We start from the raw sequence: 23,285 nt of genomic DNA, 5'->3' as shown, positions 1-23,285 counted from the left end.
AACATCTTATTGCAAAGTTCTCTAAGTGGAATTTTCAAAAGCACGTGAGTTAGATACCTTCTGTCCATTGAAAAGAGTTGAACACTTAGGCCCAGATCCTCAAAGGTATTTAGGTGTCAACGAGAGTTAAATCCCTAAATATCTTTTGAGGATCTGGGCTCTAACTAATTCACTCAGATGCTTTTCCGAAAAATCTCACCCTCAACAATTAAGGCCAGATTCTGCCACCTTCCTCTCACTGAGTAGCACCTTACTGAGTGCATAGTCCCCACTATTACAGTGGACTACACAAGGAGTAAGGTACTATTACACAATGCCAGAGTGGCCCACTCAACTACGATTTGAACCTAGCTCTCTGGAATGAGTAGTAAATCAGATTTTTATTGTGAAGCATGTTGGATGTTGTCAACACCATTTTGTAGCCCATTCTCTATGGATACAGTGGACTTGAGTTGTCATTGATAACTGGCCACCTAAAACAAGGTGGTCTTAAAGCAAGAGTCCAAACAAGTTGTCCTAGAAACCCTGGGTCTACGTGCTGTGGGTCTAAGAGGTGCAGCACACAACTTGCAGTCTGAGGGAGACCACTTTTAAGCCACCTTTATGCCCTGCTGAACCTGGGCTGCCTTGTGGCTGCAACGTAATTTATATAGTCCCAGATGTTTGGGTTTGCAAGGGGTTCCTCACAAGGTAGCTTTATGGTTGCCTTCCACAATTCCTGCACTGGAGGAATTTCCTTCCCCCACCTCCCAGTCAGAACAGAGGCTTGTCCAGCCTTTCGTCTAGCAGAAATGGGTTGGAGTTGGAGGGTGAGACTCTCCCCCTTTAGATGGATCGTTCAAAGTGGTTGCTTTTTGGAGGCTCGGCCATGGGGACTGTTACCATTTTGTTGTGCTTTTGCTTTAGCCTAAAAGCTCTATATACCAGTAAAATACTCTGTGTCCACCATACTGTGAGATAAGAATTGCCTTTAATGCAGCTCTAACACAGGTAGGGAACAGCGTAAGGTGTTCTCTAAGTGTTGAGGTGACATCAATAATAGCAGGAAGAATGAGAGACTGGGCTAGCAATTCTTATGCTGGATTGCAAAGGACAAGTATGTGCTTCTATCAGAGAACTCAGTGTGGGCTAGGGATTAGACCATGAAACTGGGAGTTAGGAGCCCAGGGTTCTAACCTGGCTCTTATGCCAAGTCTTCGAGCTTGGGCAAATCAGTTAGGCCATAATTTTTCAAACATGGGCACCTAAATAAAAGTGGCCTGTGTGTTTTTGTTTGTATTTTTGTTTTTTCCCCCCCAAATCCCTTTGTGGAAAATGGGAGAATCAGGTGCCCGGCACTGCTGAAAATCAGGTCACTTTCATTTCAGTATCTAAATATGATTGTAGGAGCCTAAGGGCTTGTATACAGAGGGGGGTGGAGGGGAGAGAAGCTTGGAATAGGTATTGTGCACTAGCTCTCCATGTGGATTTTCTTATTCTGCCCTAAAAGTGCCTTTGTGGGGCTTAGCTTAATCCATGCTCTTAAAATAAATCTACTCTGCAATGAGGGGGGGTGGATCATTTGCAGCTCATGTAGATGTATCCTCACTTAGTTTTAATCTAGCTACCCCATGACCAGCAGCAATGGGGACACAGCAGCGTGGGCTTCAGTACAGGCTAGAAATGCAAGCATATACCCAAGGGGGCCAGACAGGTGCATGCAGCCCTGACACTGATGCCATCCCCTCACTACTTGTAGCAAACTAGCTGGATTAAAGCCTGCTTGGGTATGTCCGCATGAGCTGCAAATGACACCCTGGTAGCAGAGCAGATGTAGCCTTGGTGCAGAATAAGAGTGTGCACATGGGGACAGCGATGGCAGTTTCCTGGGGAAACAGTAGTTTAGGACCGGACACTGTACCTGCTGGCTTAAACTGGGAAAAATAACATTAGTATTAGAATATACTAATGCAAATTACTGAAATGTTTAGCAACTTGATGAGTTTTCTGTACACATAATATTTAGATAATACTGAAAACTGAAATATGTCATGACACGTATAACTTCCTTGAGAAAATTCCAACCAAAACGTATGCAGACATTCCAATGTTCAGTACTAGAATACATCTATGAATATTATACCTCCTGCAGTTTTACTTTGTTAGGGTTGTACAAATCAAATCTCCAAACCTACTGGCTTATGGAACCACAGTTTTAGTTGCACATTCAAATTAAGTGTAATGTGGTGTGCATTAATGAAACCATTTTTAAAATAGAAAATACCTTGAACTGGGACTGATTTTTTGCTTGCAGCAGTAAACCCCATGAGGTTGCCTGGTAAAAACCACCTCTGGTAAATACCATGCCATCCCTGCATGGGGAGCTAGTGCAGAATAGAGCACTTTAAATTCATACTCTAGCTTATTTTGCAATAGCCTCCTTATGTACCTGATCCCCAACTTTAGGAGCATAAGCTTGAAAATGTTACTGTAAGCAGGTATCACATAAACATAATCTGCCAAAGCGGATAAAATGGTTTTGGGTTGATTATTTTTTTTAAGTCACACAACTGTGTTTCTCTAAGGGGGGAGGGGAGAGAAATAACCATGACAAATTGTACATTCCCTTCTTCACCTGTATCAAAGGCTGGCAGGTCAGAACATCAGATTTAAAGAGTAATTCACCTAGGGTCACTGCTCTAATCTTCTAAGCTATAGGGACCTCGTTCTGGATAAATGTACTACTGCAGTGAAGACAGCAGAAGTAGAAGGTCCAGAATGTGTTGGCTTCAAAAAAATTTTGGGATGGGGGGGTGGGGAGGGGGAGAGTTTGACTTCCTGTGAAGTTTCTCAATTTTAGAAGAAAGATATTGATTTCAATGTAAAATCTAGATTGTAAATATTGACTCTTTTGTACACAGAACATTTTTTTCTCCAAGGATATTAATGAGCTTTATGTTAAGTTTTAATTAACATTTGTAAAGTATTATACCTCTGAGTATATATGAGGAATTTAGCTCTTTTCCAAAGGGCTTAATTCTGTGTCATTAAAGTCAATGGGAGCTTGATTGTTGGCATAAGTGGAAACAGGACCAGGCCAAAAGTGAATTGCTGATGAGGCAGGGAATGGAACCCAGGAGTCCTGACTCTAAGTGCCCCCCCCCCCCCCCCCCCCCCGGTGACACTGCCTCTCAATGCTTTCATGTTGCCTATTGGAGAGGAAAGGATCACACCCCATACCAACCAATATAGGGCAGCAAGATTGTTCCTGTACTCAGATAAGCAGCCTTATTGAAGTCCATAGCTCAGGGCTGGAGGATTGGACCCTATGTTTATTAATAATCTAGACTACTATGGGCTGTGATACCTTGGTCTAATGTTGGTTGTTGAGTTTAGTGTGTGGGTGCTGGGGGGTGTTGGTGGCCTGTGATGTATAGGAAGTCAGACTAGATAATCTGATGGTCCCTTCTGGCCTTAAACTCCATGAAGACAACAGTTGTGTTGGGCTCAAAGGAGAACTGCATGGTGCCCAATTTCTAAAGATCACATATAATGCATAGGCTTCCAGCATCTCCCAGTATGTGGTTTTGAAAGGCTATGACTAAAGATGAGTAGCCTGCATCAGATTGTGAGAATGAAGATGCTCCATTTTCCTGCTCTTTTGCAGATATCAGCCACAATTAAATTGCCTTTAGAAGGCGTGACTGGGTGCACTTTTACTTTGCCTTCACTTGCGAAATGCAATACAGCCTTTGTCTTCCAAATGATGTATTCTCCTAAAATGCACAACGCTATAGTCAGCATTATCCAAGTAGTACATTGCACTGAAGAGTTAAGAGTATCAAGTCGTCTTGATGAGTTAGAAAAGCACACCGACAACTAGCTTGTAACACAACCCAACGAAACATCATAGAACACACCTTGAAAACATTTACCGAATGTCAGTTTCATTGTTAACTCTATGTACAGTAATGAAAATAGTATGAAATTTGGCAAGTTTTTATCAGCTGTTGATGTCTGTCACTAGGTGAATTTGCTACTTGACAGAGACCATCACGGCATTAAACACATGGGATTGCGATTTGTTCTCGGAATGGAACGTTTTTGATGGAACGTTCTCACTCAACAAACCCAAACGCGACAGGCAAAGCGAGTCTCGTTTTTAATCACCTTGCAAGTCAAAATATGCACTTCAAACCATACCAGAGAGACACTTCCACAAAATGGGCTGCTACTGCAAATGCATGAGGTATAATGTTACACATACACGCCAGATAAAAATTACTCAATAACACCATTGAAAAATAAAAACAAGTACAAGTCCATTAAAAATGGATTTCCTCTCTGTCTTTTAAGGAATACTTTCCAATGTTCCAAAAGAACCCCTTTAAGACTCATTTAACCCCTTTGGGACTGGTAGCCACAGAGCTTCCCAAGGTTGGTGATGAGATGCACTCTAGGAAATTAATTTTTCCTGCTGCCAATGTGGGGCTCCAATCTGTCTCCTTACTCATTGTAAGTAATCTTACTGAAGTCAGTAGGATTATTGGTGTGAGCAAGGGCTACCCACATGACTTGAGAGGTGCTGGATCAGTCTCTAGACTGGTACTCAGCTTGTTTTGCAATCCAATCGATTCCTGGATGTTCACGGGGGTGGAAAAGTGCTTTCTGAGCTAGTTACAAGTGCCTTTAGGCTCACTTCAAACCTGCCGAAGCCTTTGCTCATCTCATTTTGAGACTCAAGAGTCCAACCCCACACGCATATTAAGCAGCAGGAAACACTGTAAACGAACATTTTAGCACATATACTTAATATTTGAGAGCGAGACTGTCAGTTACACCAAATCAAGAGCCAGGGGCCCTTGACTCTGATCTCAGCTACATCAGAAGCAGATCCACTGAAGACAGTGGACTTGCTCTAGTTTATGCTGGTGGAAATGAGATCAGAATCTCGCCCCCCCCCCCCCCATACCTCCGCTCCTTTGATTTAAATGTTGGCCGGGTGCAGAGTAAGACCGTCTCTGTGTTGGACACAAATCCTTTTGGTCAAATTATGGCAGGTGCTTTGAAGTATTTCCTCTTACTGTTGCCTTTTGGCAGCCTAAGGGAGTTAGGCATCTAGCTCTCGCTGAATTTCAATGGGGTTTGGGTGCCTAGCTCACTTAGGCCCCTTTGAAAAATCTCCAGCCTTAATCCTTCGACAACTGATTTTTTTTTTTCAATGAGGTGTTAGCCACCAAGTAACTTAGGCCTTTCTGAGAATCCCGCCCACTGTGCACAGAAGCTACATCCTTTCAGTCTCAAACATCCTACACACATGAAGCAGAGAATCCTGTGATTCTTCATGGCAAGTGAGACACTCTGTGGGAGTGTTCTGTACCAGGCTCGGGCCACATAACTCGGCTTTGTTTTCAACCCTGTAAGGACTCATTGAGGTCAGGAAGCTGATGCACAAATAGCTCTGATAGGAGGGAGCTGGCCTTGAGAGAAGGCCAGTGGGAATCTACAGATCTGAAGAAAAAATATACAGAGCAAGTTAAAGGGAGATGGGCTTAGTTTAAGGGCCAGAACCTCACCTGGTGTAAATCAGCCCAGCTTCAGTGAAGTTAAATTTGCTGAGGATCTGGCCCAATGTCTTTTTATTTTTTAAATGTACTTATCTGTGTTACTTTGCCAGGCCTCAATCCGTAAAGCAGAGTTTCCGGGATTGGGTGCCTCTGGGGATTGGTAATGGAAAACAGAACCTTTCACCTCTAGGCCGTGCTGGTCTGTGGACAAGCAGGACTTCAGTCTCTAGAGGGAGAGTGTTTCCCCCCCCCCCCAAAAGCCGCTAAGAGATTTGGGAGCACACGTTATGCTGAAAGTCAATGGGACTTGTGCTCCTAAATCACTCGGGTGCTTTTGAAACTCTCCCTCCGTGAGCTGTTTTCACATACCTGTAAAAGGTGCTAAGGGCTCTAACTCCTATTAAAATTAATAGCGGTCAAGTGGGTTCAGGACTGAGCTCTTAATTGACCCCAAAAGTGTTTTTAAAAAACTGAAAAGGGTTCAGTTTGGCACCCTTCATTTATACGCCACCCCCCTTTTCTTGTGAATCGGGGTGAAAATGCAGGGTTCAGCCAGACTGCTCTCATGCAGGTGTGACTCCGGAGCGGTTCCATTAAACCCAGTGGAGTAGCCCTGGGGTAAAGGTCGTGTGAGTGAGAGGAGGTCTGGGCCTGGTGTGTTTGCCTGACTCGCATGGACCAGCGTGGTGACCTCAGTGTGGCTGTGTGATGCCTGGACCCTCAGCACACTCATTCTCTTCTCCTTACACAACCCGAGGGCCTGGGGACTCCACTCCCTTCTGCTTTGTGGAGCAACTTGTACAAAGGCAATGGGGGTTCTAACATCCTGCCATTCTGACTTTGAACTGGTGCCAGCAACTCCACAAGTTTTCTAAACGCTTCCTCCTTCCCTTTCCATCTTATACGTCCTGGCTTTATACCCAAGAAACGGTCCCTTCCTGTTCAGCCACCTCTTCCCTTCCATTGCTACCACCAGGCTTCTAGCTCAATCCAAAGTCCTGACCCCTCAACCCCAGGGCTCTATCTTAATCTACAAAACAGGAAAATTTCACTTGGAGAAGCCCACTCAGCCACCAATGATCAAGGGTTCTGCTCATTCTCTGAGCCTTCTCTCTCCTTCACACCCCTAATGGGCCATGTGCACTGAACAAACTCTCTGCCAAGTTCCCCCTTATGCAGGCTCCCAGCTCCAGTTACCACTGTTTTCAGGAACCAGAAGACCTGCCTTACTGAATGATGGTCACAGTATATGGGCATTCAGCCCTGTGGCCTCTGGTCTGCTGACACTAGCAGAAATGTTTCTTTAGTTTGGGGGAGGGAAGAGAAGAATTCAAGAAAAGAATTTGGGGGGGGGGCAGCAAGGTTTGTTTGTGTGTTTGTTTGTTTTTTGTTTTTAAAGGCATGGACAATTTTTAGGTAGATAAGTTTTGAGGCCTAAACAAACTTAGCAGTGTCCCTTCAAGGAAGTTATTCCCTGCCCCCAACTGCTAATTTTATAAATTGAGCATTAGGAGGATCTTACACCAGCCAGGCCTCACAATCAGACCAGGGTGGCAATTGTGAACTACAAACAGGCCCCTGTCGATCCAGCCCAAACCCAAGGTTTTGAAGAAATTAACTTTAGTTTGATTCCTCTTCGTAGCTCTAGTGCAAAGTGAAACAGGTCAATCGGTTGACTTCATAGCCCCAAAAACTCTCTACAGAAATTTTTTGATTTCTAGAGACGGGCGGGGGGGGGGGGGGGTAGGATGTTTATTATTTAAAAATGTTTTTCCTGACTTAGAGTCCCATTTGGAAGCATTTCTCTGGCCCAGGGATGTTCAACATGGTCTGATTGCCTGGTATCCTGGTTTGAAATGCAAGTGAACATACAGTATATGTAGGCTTCCGCTCCAAGCACACTTTACCATTAGTTACAAAGCTGGGAAAAACAACAAGGAGTCTGGTGGCACCTTAAAGACTAACAGATTTATTTGGGCATAAGCTTTCGTGAGTTAAAACCTCACTTCTTCGGACGAAGAAGTGAGGTTTTAACTCACGAAAGCTTATGCCCAAATAAATCTGTTAGTCTTTAAGGTGCCACCAGACTCCTTGTTGTTTTTGTAGATACAGACTAACACGGCTACCCCCTGATACTTGACACCAAAGCTGGGAAAGACACATGTTCTAGCCAACTGTACAATAGACAATGGTCTTTACTCTGTTTCCTGTATTGTATATACATTGCAAATGCTCTTGGAATACTGACCCAAAAGAGAATAACGGCCCCCACAGAAAGTCTCCACTCCTCGTGTTTTCAATGCCTCTGCTCATGCTATTTCTTCTTCACGTGTTGGTGGCTCTGCTGTTGCTTCTGCATCCTGCACAGCAGACAGAACCAACTCCATCTCAGCCAGTCCAGTCTGGGTTGACAAGCAGCCTCTGCGAAAACAGCTGCCGTGATATGGTTAAAAATAAACAATGCACTTTTTTTTTTAAGTAATACCATGCAGAGCCTCATCCGAAGCCCATCGGCTTCAACAGGCTTTGGCTCAGGCCCTATCTATATTTGCTTTTGTACAAGACTCTAAACCCATTGCAGTCATAACCCTTCTCCTCCTGCGAAATACTTGTCAGTGTTTGGTACAGCTTTGAGCGGATGTAGGCAGAGCGTCAGATGGAGCGATGCAGGGGTATGAATGTCCAAAAACAAAATGTGGGCAGGAGAGAGCCTTTTAGAGCCACGCACTGGGGCTTGGCTGCCTCTTCGCAGTTTGGCTTTGCTTAAGTCCTATCATTGAAAGTACAGAGAGCTGCTATTTTGCTGTACTGTCCTAGGAAAAACATAGGCACAGCAGATTAGCTAGCGCACCTCACACCCACGCATCTGATCTCCCAGGTGGCTACGTTTCTGGACGGGGAGACGAATCATTTGCTTAGAATGCAGCTGGGCGCTATATATATTAGTGGGGGAGAAGGGAAAAGCCTATTGCTAGTTTTCCCATCAAGCAGTGATTACACTTGTACCTCACTGATCTGCACACCTTAAGATTCATACCCTAACATGGCATCTTCCCACACTTCCGAGCAAAGATTTCAGAGCAGAGGATGCTGTACTGAAGTCCCATGTGCCTGAGCAGGGTTTGGACAAGTGTCTTAGCTGTGGTGTGCTGCTGCTGACACAAGAGCCGGTGCTGGTGTAACCAGTGTAGGGGATACTCTGGTGGCACAGAGTCAGTCAACAGCACCTAGGCCACCCCGCTTCCTGCTGCCAGTGGTGTGGGAGGTGTTCTCAGGACTTCCCTGCATTCCTCAATCCCTAGCTGCTATTTTGCCCAAACATTTACACAGTGGTTTTGTAGCCAGAGCCCTGGAAGCCTGAGTCAGCTTATCCAGGCCAGCCAATGATGTTTGTTTGCTGTGTAGATGTACCCTAAGGCCTTTGCAGCCAACATAACTTCTACCACGGGACCCGACTAGAGTACCGGCAGCCTGGGATGGGGCAGGAGTGTAAAGGTGAGCTTTACAGTATCTTTTCACACCCATTCCCCGGTTGATGTTGTAGGCTCCTCGGCCATATGCTAAAATCTGGGCCTTATTTAATACACTAGTGTTACTAGCAAAAACAACCAAGTATCATAATGGTCAATAAATGAACAACGGATTCTTTGTGATGCACTCCCCTTCCCTTTGCAATTGCTCACCTACTAGCTGACATCATTGTCATTGGCAGTGTCTCCTAGACATCACTCCAAACGCGAGAGGATCCGCTTTATCAGCGGATTTGCTGCTTCTCTCTTTAACCCCGTGCATTGGATGTCAGTGGGAAAATAACAAACAAATGTAAAATAAAACAGCAGTTGTTAAATGAATAACGGACTCCTTTTTTATTATAGTATTCTAAACCAATACTATAATATGCACTCCTGATAAAGTTCAACATACTGTAGAAAAGGGAGTATTGACGTCTGTGAAATGAGGAGTGAATTATGGTTATGCTAGAGTCCCTATTAGTCACGCATAGTTCCCACAGCTATCTGCCTGGACACTTCAGTTTTCTTTTAAACGGAATTGCTTTATAAAGCCAGGCACAACTTGTTAGCTGACACTTCAACACCTTCCTCTTCGGCGTCCGTGGATGATGTTTTCTCCTAGAGTAATTAGGGCTAGAGTAAACTGGAAATCCTTTGGTACAGAACATACCTAGTTATAACCAACATTTCACAGAAAAATAGAATATGACTCATTCATTTCTCGTGGCTGGACGCAGCCTGTGATAGTCATTTGAAATAAAACAGCATGAGCAGTTGAATTGTTACAAACAAAATATTTGGATTGTTTATTAGCTGCTCTGTTTAACATTTCCGGTCTGGTTGTTTAATCTTTCATGAGTATGTGGGGTTTTGTTTTTGTTTTTTTAAAGGCTGAAATAAGGTCCAAATGACTTTCCACCCCTTTCTGCTTTTTCCTGGCTTTGTTCGGTCTCATTATTATATTGCACGTGGTTTGAAGATAATCTTCTGGCTGAAAAGATGTTCCCTTCTACATAATGCACTTGTTAGAAAACACAGATAACATGTAGAACTCTTTATGCCACTAGAATTTAAAGTACTGCATACATAAGAGGGTAGGCCATCCATCCATCAGTTCAGTCCATGAAGTACAGAATATAACTAGTCACTGCATTCTCAATGTGTCTAATTCTTTTAATAAATATTTTACTGGCCAGCTACAGTTTTTGTAGCTCTTACTTTGAGACGACTTCTGTTATCTGTTGGGCAGGGTAAATAACAGCTTTGAAAGAAAAACAAGGTGTTTGGATTTTATTTTTTTAAGGCAAAGTGGAACACATCTTGCGCACAGATTCCCTTTAAGAACCTCTGAAATCTTCGTGCCCTAAAAATGAAAAGTACAGAATAGCTAATTAAAGCAGTTTAACAGTCTAAATGCAGCACAGTCTAAATAACAAAGTTTGCTATTCTAAAGACAGGAACCGATCAAAAACTATGCTCAAATTATTGACTATTATCTCTCATTAACGTTGAGTCTCAAATCCTACCTGGGGTAATTAGCATGACATTGCTTTCTTTCATCATGTTTCTCTCAATCAAGCTGGTTTTGTTAAGGCCTGATATCATCTGAATCATGTTTAGCAACTGGTTAGTCTTGTAAATCTGGCACAAAATTAGTGTGAACTGATGATGGCAAATGTATGTGAATGATTACAGAGAGGCAAGGCCAGGTTCTGATCTCATTTGTACGCGGTGGAAATGCAGAGTAAGGCCAGAGCAGGCAGTCTTGATTTGCACCATTGAACTCAGAAGAGCATTTGACCCTAAGTATTTGCCACATTGGCAAATCTACCCGTAATTTTACCATTTCAAATGTAGTAAAGGGGGGGGGGGGGGAATCCAGTCCTCTCTAATGTCTGCAAATATTGCATATTGTCACTACCCCGGAGAAACTTTACTTGCCACATTTAGATAAGATCTAAATATTTCAGACATTTAACTAGGACAAAGCAAATATAAAGAGACCTTTAATAGAGGGGAAGTCCCACTGTTTCTTTGAGATACAAACCAGAGAGAGTTTTGGAAATCTATCACTCTACAAAATTAATGGTCCTGCTCTTTTTTAATGCAACCAAAACTCCTGCTGAGAGTATGTAGTTAGGGTAACATTTTCAAATCCACCTGAGTGACTTAGATTTGTCTACAGGGGGAAGCTATTGCACTTTAAATGCATACCTTTGGGCCTTGTCTACACTGCCAATTTCCAGCGCTGAAACTTTCTTGTTCAGGGGGGTGAAAAAACACACCCCGGAGCGATGCAAGTTTCAGCGCTGGAAAGTAGCAGCGTAGACAGGCAGTGCACCAGCGCTGGCAGCTACTCCCCTCATGGGGGCAGGGGTTTTTACAGCACTGGGAAAGCTCTTTCCCAGTGCTGGTGCCACGACTACACAGCCATGTTACAGCACTGCCGCTGGTAGTGAAGACATACACTGAACAATTGCGGAATAGAGCTTGTGTGGACAATCTTACTCCGCACTAAAGAGTGCCTTTGTACAGATGAGCTTAATGGATGAATCTACTTACAAAATGGATTAATCTAAACTGCACAAAGGTTCTCGTGTGGAATAAACGTGTCCACGCAGAAACTATTTTGCAACATCTATTTCCCCATGTGGACAGGCCCTAAGTACTACTGACTTTCACTCCAATTTAGGCTCCTAAATCACATAGATGCTTGTAAAAATGTTTCTGCAGAGTATAAATTGCTCTGGTCTCTGACCATGTCCTCTTCCAATCCACTGCAGTCATGTGGAGCCAGATTTTCAAATGCTCAGCACACACAACCAGGGTCAGATTTTCAAAAGAGCTCAGCTCCCACGCAGACGTCTAAGTAACCACACGATTTTCAAAAGAGATCGGCACCCAGTGTGCCCCAACGTGCGATGCTTTTAAAAACTTGCCTTATTAAATTATGTCCATATTTGGATCTTATGATGACTAGGATATACAGTGGCTACAGGATTGCAACCTAAATGGATGAAGTAGGAGGTGCTAATCCATAGGCCCCTTTAGCACACAAGTCTGCAAACTGACTGACTGCAAGTACACCCCGCACCTAACAGAGAGTCCTGCTGACTTCACCGGTTCTCTGCTCACCTGCCCCGAGTCTCAGGAGGTTCTGCATGTGTCCGCTGGTGCAGTTCATGTTCCAGAATCAAGGCTATGCACCAGATTTTTAAAGATATTTAGGCAGCCAGGTTGCAATCCACAAAGGGACTTAAATGTTGCAACGCTGAGTGTCATGGCGCTTAACTTTTAGGCGCCTAGAAAATCATAGGAACTACGCTGTGACCCACAAAGCCAAGTTAGATGCCAAGGTTCCCTATACAATGAGTAGGGAGAAGCAGGTACCTAAAAATGCAATTCACAAAACCCAGCCTGACAGGTTCATTTTCCCCCTTCCTGCCAGAAAAGGAGAGCGGATTTGAACAGGGGTCTCCCACCTCTGTATGCTATAACTACTGAACTATGGGATATTCAGATGTTGAGCTCCCACAAGCTCTGCTGTTGAAGCTGTTCCATTGTAGATAAATGATGAGTGATTGAACCCGAGAGAGTAGGAAAGATGCTGTAGTCCAGTGGTTAGGGCCCCCCAGGAGCAGGAGAGCGAAGGTCAAGCTCCCTGCTCCGAGCAGGCAGGTAGAATTGTAGAGCTATACTGAGTATGCAGAGAAGCCCATGCTGCATGAAGAAAGAGCTGCCGGTGGCTGCAGCCTGGCCCCCAACTTGCAGTCCTGCACCTCGGCTGGCTCACCAAATTAAGTCCCTCCTGAAAACTGACCCTCTTTCTCCCGTCCCAATTATCATACTACAACAGACATATTTTACTTTTTCCAGCACAAATGTTCATGAGCCACATTACTGCTTTTCCTCTACATAATTATACATTTTAAATTTGCTTCTAATTAATTTTCCAAAAACCCTACTTCATAAAGATAAATCAATGATTCAAAGGCTTTTGGAGGGGTGGGAGCTGATTTATATTTGGCAAATATGCGGTCAGTGTATCAAAGGCAATTTTGCCTTTTTCCCCAAACCTTTTAGTTTACTAAGAGGGATTTTTCACGTGAATTATAATGGGTTTTCACCACTCATAGGACTCTACAGTGGCTACCCAGAGAAGTAAAATGCATTTTCCTATACTACTCAAACATCCTGTTACCACTAGGTTTGCTTATTGCAATCCTAAATAGCCCCAAATGGCCATTATCTAATATACTTATGACAACTATATGGCTGTCAGTTTCAAACATACTTAAATTCATTTGCAGCTCACATTTCCAGATTCATCTCCGGGAGAAACCTTGCATTCGTCATTAAAACGATACTAGGCTCGAATTGCCTCTCAGACGTGTTTCTCACCTGTCTAACTTCAGTGACTTCAACTGAATCACTCTCGATTTAAACTGGAGTAGCTGAGAGTTAAGCACCAGGACTATCTGTGCATGGACCATTCCCCTCCTTGGGAAGGGAGGCTCAACCACCTCTGTGGAGCCTGTCACAGTTCTGAGGCAACTGCACCTTTGACCGTCTCTGTGGTCAGCTCTACGAATGTCCATTCAGGTCTGAGGCCTCTAGCCTTCATTTCTCTAAGGGCAGGGACGCACATCCCTTCTCCTATTCCCCAGGGGGTCAGGCTACCAAGGCTGTGTCGCAGGGAGCCAGTCCTGCCCCAAGAGAGGTAATGGCTAGAGGCCTTAGACCTGAACGGGCATTCCTAGAACAGACCCCGGCAGCGGGAAGGTCAAAGGCACAGTTCCCTGAAATTGTGACCTAGGGGGGGATTTTGCATTAATCACCCACTAGTGACTGCAGATTCTGCAGGAAACGCACCTCCCCACAGTGAACCAGGAGCATATAAATACCTGTCATCTGTATTGGTACAAAGGGGTACGAATGGGCCTGTCTCAAGATAATGATTTTTGAGGCGTTCATACTTTAAACATAAAATACAATATGACCTCCCACCCCCCACGGCCTCCCAAAAATAGATACAGCATGTAGTTGCAATATCTGTCTCAGCACCATTTACACTTTCCTCTGGCAGTGCTGAAGGAGAGGATGGAAACAGGCCAGCCTAGGGGGATTCCTGCAGAGCAAAAAAGTGCGCAATTTAAAAACAAGTATGCAGCACCCAGCAATTTGGAAGGGCAGGTTTGTGTGTGTGTCTAATTCAAAGAATCTCAGCCCTTCCCCGTGCTAGGCAAATAATTCACTCTCAGGTGGAAGCCAACTGTGCTAAATTTCAGCTCCAAAGAAATGTTTGTTCTGAAGTTATAAAGAGACTGATTAAAAAGGCCAATGAACAAGACACAGAACTAGATATAATGAGTCTCCATAAACCAAACAGGAAGCATCTGTTCTCTGTGGACAAAACCTGAGCCCTGCATGAAGCTACCGTAAGTACGTTTTGCTGAGTGGGCACCACAGGTCAACATCAAAACCAGAGCCCTATCTTGAAGCAAGGGACTAAGGGGAGGGAGTTTATCCCCCACTCCCCTGCAAGCTGGGGGTTGTTCAAGACTGAAATAGAAGAGGTGAAAAAAGAGAACCCCTTGTGGTCGTGGGGTAAAGGAGCACTCTCCCCACCATCTAAAAATGATTCCAACCATCCCTCCTGGTCCTGGGGTCTGCAGAAAGAGAACCCCGGGGCCTTTGGTATCAAAAGCTGCTTGCCGAGGCATGGTCACTATCTGCATCCAGTGCCAGGAGAGGCTCACAGCCTAACATAACCAGGTGCAGGTTCTGCTCATAGCCGGGTTTAAATCGTGACTGTCCAGGCTCAGTAAAGTCTGGGGTTTTCAGAAACTGCCATTACAGGGGTTCTCGGGACAAACTTTTTGGTGGCCTCAGAGTGCAGCCACCAACTCTTGCTGGTGGCCGCTCTCTCACGTTTTCCTTAAATACTTAATTAGCTTTAGGGAAAACAAATAAATATGCACATATACACATCCAAATCATTGTAATTCATTTACTGCTAGCTAGTAAGTCTGTTGTGAAAAGGGATATTAACAAACATACAAGTATCACTTTTCACAGCAGACTTACTCAGCCCTGGCAAGCCTGGGGACAAATTAAGCCCTGGGGGAGGGCCAGGGGAGATGGAGGTGGGGGCTGGGGGAGGCAACAAGGGCTCGAGCCTGAAGCCCTGTGACCAGAGCCCAAAGTCCCGTGGCCGGAGGATGAGGCCCGAGGATGGAGCCTGAAGCTATGTGGCCGGACCCTTGGGCCTGCTGCCATGCAGCCAGCACCCAGGACTGGAGCCCGAAGCTCTCCAGCGAGAGCCTGCCACAGCTGGAGCCCAAAGCCCTGAGCCCCACCACCCCTGGAAAGGTGGGGAACTCACTGGCTGCCTGCTCCTACAGCCTTATGCCCCAGGTGACTCCAGAGTGGGGCAAGGCCCAACCCCTGCTGGTGGCCCCAGCAACCAACACCAAGGCGGTGCATCCAGGAGCAACGGGGAGGAAGCACCACTTTGCCCTTCCCACCCCATCTCCCTACTCCTGCAGGGACTGGGGAACCCAGCTGAGCGAATGAGCAATGATCCAAACTGCAGCTAGGCAGGAGTAAGGCATGGGTGAGGAAGGATCGTTGACTTATTTACTGTCTGTTTTGGTGCCTTCAAATAACGCTGCCTTTCTCGGGATTACTCAGATTTAGAACTACAGATGAGAGCAATACTGGCTGGAAAGTTTAGTCCTATTGAAAGCAGAGCAAGAAGATAAAATCCAATGCCTGATTCAGGTCAATCTGAAATGGGATTTGCTTTCCTGTACAGGACAGGAGCCAAATTCATCCCATTGACTTCATTTAGACTCATTCAATTAAAAATGAAAAGGGTGAGGGAGGAGATGATTATGAAAGCCAGAGGGGATTTTTTTTTTTTAAAGCAGAATGCTTAGCAATCTGTGACTCGAGGCCTTATTCAAAAACACCTAAAGTTCAAGGACTATGCGTTGGCATACACGACACGTACGAGGTGTTAAAAAGCATTTCCTTCCATAGCGTGTTGTGCCAGGCACACAACGCCAAGCTAGCTTCCTTTCACACCTTTCAGTACAGATTATATTTCAAAGTGAATTGAGCATTGTCGAGAGATGCCAGCTTGACAGCCTCGAAGATGTGTATGCTAGTTTCAAGTTAGGGATGGACAAAGTTGTTTTGTCTCATTGCAAACCCGCTCCAGTCCTGTGGGTTTGGGAACTTAACTTGAGCTCAAATGCTAGGTTTGAGCTCTGTTTTGGAGAGAGAATGATAAAAGAAGTGCGGGGGGAGGGGGAAATTAGGATGAAAATTTGATATAGACACTTCAGAAATGAGAGAGAAATGGAGCAAAGGCTGGAGGAGGAAAAGCAAACACAGAGACACAGAGGAGGAAATGAGCAGGGAAAACGAGAGAGAGAAATTCTAATGAAAACAGATACGTTGGGCTAGATCCTCAGCTGGTGTAAACTGGTATAACTCCGCTGGATGTCACGGGAGCTACTCCAAAGTACAGCAGTGAGGATCTGGTTGAGTGAGCTAAAATCTGCCCTGTTGCATCCCTGTCAACTTGAATGGAACTGCACGAATAATTTGGCCCAGTTTAACCCCAGTGCCGTCAACAAGTCAAAGCACTCGCCACGGCCTAGCTTTTCTCGGTGTGCAGGGAGTTTGGGGGCAGTTCTTCTGTACCTAATACAAAGCACAGGCTCCCTTTCAGCTAGGAAAATATTTTTGAATGAATTTCCCTTGTGATGAAAAACGAACATAAGAATGGTCATACTGGGTCAGACCAAAGGTCCATCTAGCCCAATATCCTGTCTTTCGACAGTGGCCAGTGCCAGGTACCCCAGGGGGAATGAACAGAACAGGTAATCATCAAGTGATCCATCCCCTGTTGCTCATTCCCGGCTTCTGGCAAACTAAACATACGTTTAAATTACAGGGGAGGAAAAAAGGTTCATGAACCTTAAATCAGCTTTGCAAATACCCTCAAAGAATAGGCAAGTTTAATAAAAGCTCCAGCTTCCATGTGGTTCACCCACCTGTAGGTTTAAAGTAAATAATAATAATACAGTGCTCAGGGTCACTGATGGCCATATGTGGGCGGGGAAGGACTGTCCCCACAGGTCATATTGGCAGTGACCCTGGGTTTTTTTTCACCTTCCTTTACAGCATGTGGGTGCGGGTCACTTGCCAAATTATCTGGGTATTTCCCACTTAACCAGTTCCCTGCCACTGCAGGGCCTTGGGCACTGGTGCACCTCAGTCCCTCCTGTTCTCTGCCTGTGACACATAAATAGTTTATTCTCCTGTGGGCTGTAATACTTGGTCTAATTTTGATTATTGGGTTTAGTGTGCAGGTGCTGGGGCAGGAGGTCAGGCCAGATGATCTGGTGGTCCCTTCTGTCCTTAAACTCTATAATTCATATATTTTGCTTTTCATCTGTAGCTCTCAAAGCACCTTACAAAGATGGTCAGTATCATTATCCCCCTCTTGCATATAGGGAAATTGAGGCACAGAGATGGGATGTGACTTACCCAAGGTCAGCAAGCAGGCCAGTGTCACAGAAAATAGAATCGAAATGTCCTGAGTCCCAATCCAGTGCTCTGTCCACTGAACCATACTATGGCAATAACCCTGGGCCTTGTTCTGCTCCTGGTTGTTCATCTGAATAGCAGCAAATACATTGCCTTGTTTAATTTCTATTCTCTAATTCTGCTGAATGGTACAGCCCCTAGGGGGTCCAGTCACTAAATCTGCCTGAATCCTTTGCGGGCTCTTTGTTACAATCTTCTGGGTCCCGACTCTGAACCTGACTGTATGTGGATGCGCTGCTCCATGGAGCCCCACTCTCATACACAGTCAGCTGCAGAACGGGGCTTTCACATCCATCCATCAACGCTGATTGAATTTGTTCCCTTCTTCCTAAATGACAGTCAAAACTTCCGGTGTTCAATCTGTTGAGAGATTAGAACCATGAGCTGGCTCACTAATGATCAATCCATTATATATTCATAATTATCAGCTTAAAGGGTTCAGTCTGAAGCACACTGTTTTAGCTTGTGTTTCAGTCCTTTGAAAAATGGCATTTGGGGAAATCAGCAGAGATTTTGTTCAAACTCTATCTGGTCCAGAGAGCGATTCGATAACTCTCCACTATGGGGTTTCTTGCACTTCCTCTGCAGCACTTGGTTCTGGCCACTGTCAGAGATAATACTACATGAGCTCCTGCTCTGATCTGGTCTGACAACTCCTAACACTTGTGTCTGTTTTGCCCAAATCAAGCAGATGCACTTGTATTGTTTTGTATTCACAAAAAAATCCCAAATCTGTATAAAATCCTTAATACCAAATATTAACTTACAGACAAACATCAGGTGCACTAAATGTAGAAACAACGAGGAGTCCTTGTGGCACCTTAGAGACTAACAAATTTATTTGGGCATAAGCTTTCGTGGGCTAAAACTCACTTCATCAGATGCATGGAGTGGAAAATACAGTAGAGAGGTATAAATACACAGCACATGAAAAGATGGGAGTTGCCTTACCAAGTGGGAGGTCAGTGTTAGCATATGCCCAAATAACTTTGTTAGTCTCAAACGTGCCCCAAGGACTCCTCATTGTTTTTGCTAATACAGACTAACACAGCTACCACTCTGAAACCTAAATGTAGGACTACAGTATACCCCCATGTTGATCCATATAAACAGACACACACACACACATCTCTGCATACACTGTCCATGTGCAGACTCATAGAAAAAACATTGAAAAATGTCTGAATGGCAGTGCCTTCCGAAAAATGATCTATTTAAAAAAATCAACCATATATATCAAGCTTTGTGCATTTCAGTTTGTTTGGATTTTAGTTTATGAATGTAGTCATCTCACCAGGATTACTCAGACTGTGACCTGGGATGAAAGCAGTAGTGGGTGAGAAACTTAGCCACACTGAACCAGACTGACAAGCTAACACTTGCTTCATCTCAGTCTATATATATATATTTATATGAAGATATTTATACCTATCTCCTAGAACTAGAAGGAACCCTGAAAGGTCATGGAGTCCAGCCCCCTGTCTTCACTAGCAGGACCAATTACTGATTTTGCACCAGATCCCTAAGTGGCCCCCTCAAGGATGAACTCACAACCCTGGATTGAGCAGGCCAATGCACAAACCACTGAGCTATCCCTCCCCCACACCAGTTTTAATTTACTTGATCATGTCTCAATTCATTTTTTAAAAAGGGAGGGGGCGCGCAGGGGGAGAATGATGGAGCCCCGAGGGGATTTTCATGCAGGAATGTTTATCAATGTGTTACTGCAGGGTTTACTCAGAATGAAAATCTAAGGCCTGTGCGTTGATATATGACACACAGATGGATTCGTGAAACTTGTGGAGCTTGTAAAACAGCATTTTGCTCATAGAAGGTCTAATCAAATAGTCACCGTGGAATTAATGAGCAGTATTTTTCAGCAAAGCACTGTTGGTTGCATTTTGCCCTGTACTACCAGCCGCAGTGTTAAAATGGCTTCAATAAAAAGAACAAGCACAGGTACATATTCCTCGGCTGCAAGAGGGAATGTTTTCTTAATGGGCATATGATGAATATGCTGTTCACGTAGATGTTGTGAGCGTATTTCCGTTCTCCCTGTTCAGTAAGCATAGTACAAAATGTGAAATCTGGATACGTCTACTGTGACCCATCCCGAAAGATTGGAATGGTTGCAAAAAGGAGAGCAAAGAGCAGCTACTTAGAGTCCATGGATTCAGGGCCAAATTCTGGTCTCAGATACACATATAACTGAGTAGCTCTGTTGACTTGAGTAGTGTCTGCAGGCTTACACTGGTATAATTGAGAGCGATGGAATGTAGCCTGCAGTATGTAATGTATGTGTATGGAGTGCATTCTCTCCCTGCTTCAGCCCCTTTGGGCCACAAAACTTAGGGTTACCATATTTTGAGTGTCCAAAAAGAGGACACTCCACGGGGCCCCGGCCCAGCCCAGCCCCGCCCCCGCCCCAACTCCACCCTTCCCCAAAGTCCCCGCCCCAACTCCGCCCCCTCCCCTGCTTCCCGCAAACATTTGATTCGTGGGAAGCCTGAAGCAGGCAGCAGGTAAGCTGGGGTGGGGTGGGGGGAGGAGGCGCGGCCCAGTCTGCCCCCCCCCCCCGCCCCAACTGAGCGGCTCCCTCCGGCGGCCGGCCCCCTCTGGCGGCCGGCCCCGGCCCCAGCATCTCCAGCCTGGCTCGGCTCGGGCCCTGGGGTGCCGGCCCCAGGCCGGCCCCCGGCCTAGCGCCCCAGCCCCCGGCCTAGCGCCCCAGCCCCCGGCCCAGCGCCCCGGCCCCCGGCCCAGCACTCCCGGCTCCAGCCCCAGCCCAGCACCGCCGGCCCCGGCTCCCGGGCCAGCACGCCCAGCCCGGCCCCCAGCCCAGCACCCAGCAGCACCGGCTCCTCCCTATATTCCCGGACATGTTCGGCTTTTTGGGATTTCCCCCCGGACGGGGATTTGAGGCCCAAAAAGCCGGACATGTCCGGGAAAATCCGGACGTATGGTAACCCTAACAAAACTACCTGATCTCCTCCAGCAGGAAAGGCATCAGTGGTTTCTACACGACCCCTTTACTCCCATACAGCCCCTGGTGCATGGGGTGTGCCAGGGAAGGAAGGGAGCACAGCCAGACCACTCTTGCAGTCCCTGGCTGATGGACAGCTGATTGGGAGCCATAACCAGCTGGTGTATATCAAAGCAGCCCTGAGGCTGTTCTAATCTAAACTACACCGGGGCTTGGGGCTGTGTAGAACCAGCCCTTGGATCTGGGAGCCACAGCTTGTGCTCTGAGTCTCAGGAGCCTGGCCCCTTGCATCCCAGGGAAATATCACCCCAAGGAAGGGCAGGCAAACTACCAAAACTGCCCTCCCTCACGTTTTTCTGGTGGGGGAAGGGGGCATCTTGTGTTTTGTGACCGGTGCCCTGCCAGTGTAGGCCTCCAGAGGGGCGGTTGCGGGTAGTTCCCAGTGACGCACCCTCCCCTGGTAGATTTTCTGCCCAGGCGTTCCTGCGCCTGGGTTGATGCCAGCAGAAACTATTTCTGAATACGGCACGCATTAACACACATGCCAGGGCAGGCAGGGTCAGTGCTGCTCTGTCCTCTCTCCCCATTCTCTGAACCCAGCTCCTCTACCTGCACCGTCACTGCTCTCTGCAGAAACCTCATTGCTGGGCGGCAGGATTGGGACGTCCTGCGATATCAAAATGAAATAAACCAGTCACCCCCCGCATCTCCTAAGCCCAACCATTCCTGCCTTCCTCCTGTTGATCTTCCTCCTTATGCCGCTTCCCAACGGCAATGCTATGAATTAGAATTCTTTAAATCTCGGGGAGGGGAGAGGGTTTAAACAAAAACCAAGCTTTTGAGCCCATGTCCGCAGACAGAAACCGACAGCTGTAGCAATATTCAGCTATATGGCATGAAGGAGGGTGTCCATCTGCGTGTGGAGGAATGCATTGCAAGCTTCCAATCTCATCCGGACAAGTGAGATGTCAATCAAATTCTATTAGGCTGTGGATGCTCATGCCATCAGAAGAATTTGGTTGAGAGCCAGATCCCCAGAAGGTATAAATCAAGCTCCATTCAAGTCAATGGAGCTACACCGATACACGCCAGCTGAGGATCTGGCTCTATAATTTGTAAGGAATTTTAACTGGTTACAGGACGCAACTGATTTAAGAGGGAGGGCAGAGGGTAAAGAGGGAAAAGATGCTGTGTAGCTGATTTCACTTTGATGCATGCATTTGCAATGTTAGGTATATTGGGGTAAAGATGTCAAAAATCCACGGTGTAGGTTGTCTCAGTCCCCAATACCCTGAGTAATGAGCTAGTCTTCCTTGAAACAGAAAGGGGAAGCGTGCCACCAACACCTTCCCCATAAAACTCCTGCTGTGGTTGGAGATCAAGGACCAGGTCAGGGAGCGCTCACAACCAGCTTCCCCATGAGAGCTGAACCAATTCTTGTTTTTTCAGGTCTGTGGCTGGACTGACAGCTCCAGGGAGAGGAGGGGAGAGGTGAGTTTTGTTTGATTAGAAACAAAACCGATTTTTTTTTTCCTCCGCAAAACAAAAAACCACAGCCACTTCGGTTGGGTGAAACGAAATGTGTTCAACAGTGGTTCAAAACGTTTTCTTTTGAAAATCTAGTTTTGAAAGGGAATGTCAAAACAAATCATTGACATGTCTGAGTTGGTTTTCCAACTGTTTTCGATGAATTTGCAAAGAGGGTTGGTGCATTTTTTCAGTGAATTTCATATTTGGCAAAAAAAAAAAAAAAAGTCACCCAGCTCTATTCCTCCGAAAGAGCTCTGCAGCTGCCCCGGGATTATGCGCCACCTTATGTGTATCTTGTTTTCAGATTAATTTGGTATTAATAATCAGGCTAACTTTATTTAAGGGATTCAAGCAAAAATAATCATCTCGCTAGAGATTTCAAGGCCTGTAATCATCTAGTCCAGTGGTCTCCAAGCTTTTTTACGCCCAAGATCACTTTTTGAATCCAAGGGCAACCCAGGATCTACCCCGCCCCTACCCCAAGGCCCTGCCCCACTCACTTCATCTCCCCCCCCCCCCCCGCATCACTTGCTTTCACTGGGCTGGGGCAGGGGCTTGGCGTTCGGGAGGGAGTGCGGGCTCTGGGCCGAGGGGTTCGCAATGTGAGAGAGGGCTCTGGGCTGAGCCTGGAGCAGGGCGTTGGGGTGCAGGTGGGGATGAGGGGTGCAAGCTCTAGGAGGGAGTTTGGGTACAAGAGGGGGCTCCGGGCTGTGGCAGAGTGTTGGGGTGCAGGAGGGGGTACAGGGTGCTGGCTCCGGGAGGGGGCTCAGGGTGGGGCTTGGGGTGCAGGAGCAGGTTCGGGGTGCAGGAGTGGGTATGGGATACTGGCTCCCGGTCAGCGGCGGGCACAGCGAGGTTAAGTCAGGCTCCCTGCCTACTCCGGCCCCACACCCCTCCCAGAAGAGGTCAACATGCCCCTGCGGCCCCTGGAGTAGGCGGGAGGCACGTGGCTCCGCCTGCTGCGCCTCTCTGCAAGCACCGCCTCTGGAGCTCTCCCGGCCAATGGGAGCTGTGAGGGCGGCACTTGCAGGCAGGAACAGCACGCGGAAGGAGACCCCTGCCCCCACGCTCCCGGGGCCGCAGGGCTGCGCTGGC

General features: G+C 46.2%; 1 protein-coding gene across 4 annotated transcripts in view; it reads right to left on the bottom strand.

Moving 5' to 3' along the window:
* Nucleotides 1–3,170: 3,170 nt before the first annotated feature.
* The window catches only part of LOC128835318 (potassium voltage-gated channel subfamily A member 3-like), a 29,168-nt gene continuing 9,053 nt past the window's right edge, over nucleotides 3,171–23,285 (bottom strand). Inside the window, exons 2-4 of one of the 4 annotated variants that reach the window (XM_054024697.1) lie at nucleotides 9,230–10,421; nucleotides 7,795–7,979; nucleotides 3,171–3,755 (exon numbers count right to left, since the gene is read on the bottom strand). The gene's annotated coding sequence lies outside the window, so the exon portion shown is untranslated. The other 3 variants (XM_054024696.1, XM_054024699.1, XM_054024698.1) reach the window with 3 other exon arrangements.

The sequence above is a fragment of the Malaclemys terrapin genome, chromosome 4, assembly GCF_027887155.1.
Source record: "Malaclemys terrapin pileata isolate rMalTer1 chromosome 4, rMalTer1.hap1, whole genome shotgun sequence".
In the NCBI taxonomy this organism is placed as follows: Eukaryota; Metazoa; Chordata; order Testudines; family Emydidae; genus Malaclemys; species Malaclemys terrapin.
Note: the sequence above shows the minus strand (reverse complement) of the source record. Positions and strands in the feature narration are given on the sequence as shown.